The sequence below is a fragment of the Frankliniella occidentalis genome, unplaced genomic scaffold (assembly GCF_000697945.3).
Source record: "Frankliniella occidentalis isolate FOCC.00 unplaced genomic scaffold, Focc_3.1 Scaffold228, whole genome shotgun sequence".
Classification (NCBI taxonomy): domain Eukaryota; kingdom Metazoa; phylum Arthropoda; class Insecta; order Thysanoptera; family Thripidae; genus Frankliniella; species Frankliniella occidentalis.
Window position 1 is genome coordinate 237,437 of NW_026267354.1, and position 6,839 is coordinate 244,275.

Here is a 6,839-nt window from a genome sequence, read left to right on the forward strand (position 1 = left end):
AAAATTAAAAGTGTAATGCAAGATTTGGATTCCTTTTTCAAAACTAAAAAAAAAAACAGAATAAATCCAGGTCCTTTCATGAAAATGTGTAAATCACAGAGAAATCAGGCGTGCGCGTTCAAGCTAACGAGGTAACCTTTACAGTAGGTCCTAAGTGACCGGTAAGCAGAATTCCTGCATGCGTTTCCGTTCTATCATAATAATTAATACGCTTATCAGGACAGATTTGTCGTCTTGATATGAGGGGGCCACCACTCCTGAAATCATGTCGACGCGTCCGTGCAACAATATCCTATCTGTTTCGCTGCCCCGAAAGACTAGCCTATCTGTTTCGCTGCCCCGAAAGACTAGCCTATCTGTTTCGCTGCCCCGAAAGACTAGCCAATCTGTTTTTCGGCGATCTCTGCAGCGCTGTCTTCTTCTTATTGTGGGTTTGCCAATATTAACGGTAGAAAAAAAAGTAAAAACTGCTGCGTGTTCCTTAAAGATCAAGGAACAAATGGCAATTTTTACTTTTTTTCTCCTGTTAATATTTTCAAAACTACAACGAAAGGAAGGCAGCGCTTCAGAAAGCGCCGAAAAACAGATAGGCTAGTCTTTCGGGGCAGCGAAACAGATAGGCTAGTCTTTCGGAGCAGCAAAACAGATAGGCTAGTCTTTTGGGGCAGCGAAACAGATAGGATATTGTTGCACGGACGCGTCGATGTGTACACTGTCCCTGAAATCTTTCTGAAATCATCTGGGATCCACCTGCAATCATAAAATCATACGGGATAATCTGCCAGTACAATTTTCCCTTAAATGTACTGAAGTGTCACGTGAAACCCGCTAGAATCTTGTCAAATCCACCGTAATCTTGTAAAATCTCGAGGGGGAAATCACTTCAGATCAGAGTGTACGAGTAAGTACGTTAGTACACGTTAGTACACCTTATTATTTGCGTAGTTTTTCATCATCTATGCAAAATAATGTTATTACGGCACTATTACGCTTGATTTTTACCATTAGTATGCGTTATTGCGCTGTTAGTACTAATTAGTACGTCTTAAGTACAGGCCTGGGTGTACGAGTTAGTACGCAAATGATTTCCTCCTCGTAAAATCCATCGAAATCTTATAAAATTCGCCAAAATCATTCGAGTTATCCTCAAGATCAGATGTAATCTACCAGCAGGTCTTAGCGTGAAATCTTCTAAAATCCTATCCTTAATCCTTGAAATCATCTGAAATCCCTCATTGCATGCCCCCATGTGTTTAACCAAAGGAGAGTGGTGGCCCACTTGTTCTTCCTGCGTCCAAGCACTCACCCGCCAGACTAGGCGTCGACAGCAGCAGAAGCGCTGGTCCAAGGGGCAGCACCGCCAGTATCAGTGACATCATAGACAATGATCTCCCTGAACCTGTTTTTGCCGGGCCCCCGCGGACGCGGTAGCTGTCTGTAAGGCCTGACATCGCCGGCTACAGCTCCGGCGAGGAGTTGTTGCAAAGCGCCTGCGGTAGCGCAGCCCGTGCCCTCACACTGCTGTTTCGAGCGCGCTGCTCGCGCACCGGCCGGCTACTGGCCTGGCACCGTCTCGTGTGAGTACCTCCCGCGGGGCACCCCGGGCCCCCAGCGAGGTCCCTGCCCCGCCCCTCCGCTGGAGTCGGTCCGGTCGGACGAGTCACCTGGGACCGCTGCGCGCGGCTGTGCGTGTGTGAAGCGACCCGCACGTGATGGGTCTCGAGGCGCGCGGCGGCCGGTAAACAGAATAATCACGAGCGAGGCACTCTTGTCCGAGTCCTCTGCTGCAAAGACGCTGGGACGGTTTCAGCTCTGCTGGTCGGTATGGGCATGGAAAACGACCACGCGTGAAGTAAACAAAACAATCCCAATCAATATTGGGAAGAAAAGCAGATTGCTCTGATCTTTTCCTGTATGTGAGACAGTAAGTGAGACGGACAAGGGAACGTTCAGGAATAAATCTCCAATTTTATTGGAACTCGGAAAATTGTAAATGTTGTTATAATAGAGGTCGGATGGCACTTAACATTTGTCCTACAGCCCACAATTACTAGGGGTTTCCTTAAGCCTTACACCGGTTTTTGTCCCAAATTTCCCTCTACCGCCTCAACGGTACCAAATAGAGCAAAACGGACAAAATTTTGGCCAAAGTGCGCTACTCAGACAAGTTACCCTTTAGAATACTGCTTTACAATTTTCAAAAGATATCCTTTTTGAAAACCTTACTTCTTCCCTATATGTGGGAAAACTAATTGTAAGGTTTAGGAAAAATTTCAAATGCCATCCGATTTCTACATAAATAACCTTCAAATTTTCCAAGTTTCAACGAAATCGGAGATTTACACCTGACAAGGTTCTCTTGTGAGGGGGAAAACAAAGACGGTAGGATGGAGGAAACGAGCTTGTTACACGCATGTGGAAGTGAGAACGGTAGCGATGAAAATATTCTCTACTTAGCGCTAAGAAGATCAATATGCTGACGGGCACGAGGGGATTCAACTTCCAGCACTAGACGGCTACACCCGTTTTTGAAATTTCACAGAAATGTAATTATTAGTTGGCGTTGTAGCTTTTTACACAGTTTAGGGGCTGTGTCTCCCCAAAGGAAAAAGTTTTCAAGTTTGCTAAATAGTGCCGGTTCTCGTTTTCCAGTTTTGATAAAGATTGCCGATTTACGTCTCAGTTGCAGTTTTGATAAGCCGATTGGCGATGATAAAGATCTGTATTGCTATTTTATTATATTTTTAGGGGCTGTGGGGGAAGGCTTTTCGTCCGTTTGTCCGTGCCAAGCCTGGGAGTCCCCCTGTCATCGCTCTGCTGGAGGTGCAAACATTAACAACATTTGGTTCGCGCCGCGCCCCGCGCCAGGTCATGAGCCGGCCGACCCCTACTTGAACCTCTTAGGGAGCGCAGGGGCTGTCCGCGCCACAAATCGACGTAAAAATTTCGACCTGCGTTTCATCAGCGCATGCCGCCGCCCTCGCCACCAGAGACGCCGCTACCGCCAATATGACTTTTGGTCTACCAGTGGGTTTTGCCTAGCCCTTGCCTGCGAATTCCAGGGCGCCCACGCCCATTCAATAATGGAGGTAAATGTCGTATTTTCCTGTTATAACATTGGTAGAAGCTCATGAAACCTATATTAGAACAAGTTCCGTAGCTGAACGTCCCAGTGAAAAGTCATTTTCACCTCATATTGTCAAAAAGATTCTCGATGATCACTGTTTTAAAAAATCTCAAAATTCAGACTCACTTTTTCAGACTAGGCTGTTTATTATTTTCTACCTCTTGTCACCGACACTGAAATGGTATGTTGCAATCTAATGACCCAGCCTGAGTGGCAGCAGAATCAGAAAAATACGATTCCATTAAATCGTGGGAGACAACGGAGTAATTTTTCACTAAATTTTGTATATTGTTTTAGTTTTTAGATGCAACTTGGGAATAACTATAGCAATTTTGCAATTTATCTAAGTGTGGACCGCCTGCTTGTTTCCTCTGACATCCGTGCGTTGTATTTGCCTATCTCAGCGTTGGCAGGGGCTATTTCTTTCAATGATCTTACATCCAGTTGGTTTAGTGTACGTTTGTTGACACATTGTGTATTGAAACGGTATGAGCTCGTATTTAGTTAGAAGTTACTGTTGTGTTTTGAGCAGGCTTCGCCTTCTTTCAAAAACAGTGTATAGTTTTAGGGGCGTTGAGCGTCCGTCGCGGCTGGTCAGGGTAAGGTGTAATGTAGATAGGTGGCCGCAAGCACTCTCATTGTTGGATCTGACATGCGCAGAACCGACTGCGCGTCTCCATGTCAACCACTGTCAGGGCAGCGCGCGCACCGCCGACCGCCGGGTACTCAAAAGGGATTAGGGTAAACCTACCAAACATGGATCATTTTTCAGAAAACCGTGGTTTTGGGGTCGATAAAAGTGTGATGAGCATAATTTTTTTTCGTTGCTACGTAGTTTGAACCTTTTAGGGAAATATCCCGAGGGAATTAAGTTTCTTGCTCCAATACTTTAGGAGCTACAGGGAATTCCCATGACCGCGAATTTTGATCCATGTTTGGAGGGGGGTACCCTAACATGGATCACCGAGCTAGAGTATTCTCCTTCACATATGTGATACACATCAGTATTAGGGGAAGGCAACTTTTTTTGTTTTATCCCTAAACAACCCCTTCCCCCATTTAGGGGTTGTGATCCATGTTTGGACGCTGACCCAAACATGGATCAAAACTTAGGCTTGTTTGGATACGTTTTGTAAGCTCGTCTGTCGACGAAATGAATAGTTTCTCATACCAACGTGTTCCTCTGTCTATTCTGCTCACGGAATTACAACTTGATCCCGCTCATTTGCATCGTCGGGGCGGATATAGGGCCTGGAAAAGTTGCATTTCACTTGACTAGAATTTCTATTATTTTCTATTAATCCTGACTAACCACGTGATATACACACTCTGATTCGTGGTAGAAATGTTGCTTGAAACCGGTTCTCTGTAAACTTAAAAAAAGGCGCAATGGAAGATGTAAACGCTTGTAAAAATTTTCCGACAAGAAATTTGTGATGTTTGTTTGCATCAATCCCTTTATTTTGGTCATATTTTGCCGTGTGCAAAGTGGCATCACGCATGAACGATTTATTATGACTGATTTTGAGGCGGAAACAAAAGAAGTTATTTGAGGAGGGTTCAAATTCTACGTTTTTACCCCTACCCGCATTTTTAAACTACTCACGGTAAAGGATCAAAATCTTCAGAGTCTTAAAGGGCATATCTTAAAACGTCTTCTTATCGAGTACCAAGTAATTCCACCGGTTAGTTTTCTTACAAATAGCAAATAAGTAGAGCCATGTGTGTTACCTGGTCTTTTAGCGCGCTTTGACGAGGTCTGTTGTGCAGACTGTTTTTCGGCGAGCGCCAGCGGGCAGGGTAGCGACCATACAATAAATTGTCCCAGACAAATTTCGTTGCATATGTAGTTGTCTACCTGAGGAATTTTCAAATTTTTAAATCGGTGGACCCAAACAGAAGTTAGAACCGGCCAAACAGAAATGATCCATAATTGGTACCTGATCCATGTTAGGTAGGTTTACCCTAAGGAGCCAGGAAAGGCCCGGCGCCGCCCCTCCTGAGGCTCGAGGCTGGACCCTGGCACGGTCGCCCGGCCTAAAGCCGGCCCTTGCTACCTGCTAATACCTGGTCCAGCGTGCACCCAGCACGTTTCAAACCGATCGGCGGAGTGGCGCGACTGATCTGCCTACCCCCACTCTCGCCCGCTTGCGGCCACCTATCTACATTACACCTTAGGTCAGGGGTGGTCGCACCTTTGTAACTGGACGCAACCAAAGCTATAGCATACCATATTTCATTGTTAACGCCTTGTGTATATATTTTCTACAAACGAAACTGAATCTTAATGTGACGTTTTCTTAAACTCTGTATTCGTTGTCGTGGTTACTTGTAAATAGAGTAATGTGGGCATTCCCTTGTGAATTGTGTGATTTGATTTTATTGATCTACTTGAATAATTTCTTGAATATGGCTGAGTCGCTCAAGGTATTTGTTGTAAAATATCTCTTTCAATTCGGGTGTGAGACTGTGTCACACCCGAGTTTGCAGAGTATAATTTTCTGCTGATGAGGTTTTATTGTGCTCATTATGTTTAAGTACTTCACTTTTTTTTTATCTTTTTAGGAATTATCTGGAACTGTAAATCGTGTTGTGGAGAAGCCAAGCGTCTTGGAAATTGTCGTGAAATATCAAGTTACTGAAATGTATTCAGTGAAAGTAGAAGGTAGAACTGCTATCATTGGAAAACTTCTTCGTGAAGATTCGACTGCTTCAGTGTACATCTGGTTTTCCTCAAGTCTTACTCGTAATATTAGTGAATCTGATGTTGTTAAATTGAATACTAAATTACAGCAGGGAAAGAAAGCATATACTGTGTATTCTGGCACAGTTCCGAACAAGTATGGGAAGGAAACGTATATGATGGATTGGGTGAAAAAATGAATTAGTTTCATTTTTAGCCCGCCCTTCTGCTTTGAAAAAGCTATTCAGCGGGCTTATGCAAACGACCTCGTGTGTGTCTGTCTGTGTGTCTGTGTGTCTGTGTGTCTGTCTGTTCCACTAGAAGGAGATGTGCTAGAGACTTGAAATTTTCAGGGTATCTTAAGGTCCACTCCTAGAGAACAAAACGCCTACGGCAAATCCTGGCAACCACCCCTAAAGGGCTAAAAGGGAAGAAAATAAGGTAGGTCAAAAAAGTCAGAAAAAAATATTTTTTTATGATCTCCTAAGGGGTAACTCGTCAAAGTAGAGCCCTGCGGGCGAAGATTTTGTCCGTTTTGTTCTATCTCTCACCGTTTGGGCGCTAGAGGGAGTTTCTATCACGAAAGTGGCCCAAAAATAAACATATTAATTTTAGAAAATATTAGACGGTCTCCTACGGGGTAACTTGCAAAAGTAGAGCCCTCTGGGCGAAAATTTCGTCCGTTTTGCTCTATCTTCTACCGTTTGGGCGCTAGAGGGAGTTTCTCTCACAAAAGTGGCCCGAAAATAAATTTCCGAAAATATTGGATGGTCTCATACACGCAGAAAAATAAGTTAGCTAATTTAGCTAATTCCAGATAGCTGGTATTGGTTAGCTGTCTAGCTAAGGTGGTTATCAACTGGGCTAATAGTTAGCTGTGCACCTAAATCAAGTTAGCGACACAGTGAAGAGAGTTATCAGAATAAATTAGCAAGGCAGCTAATTTTTCTTACAATTTAGGTTTGGGCTAGAATTTCGGGTTGCGTTAGCTCTCGCTGATGAACTGCCACGCCCGTTAAACCATACACT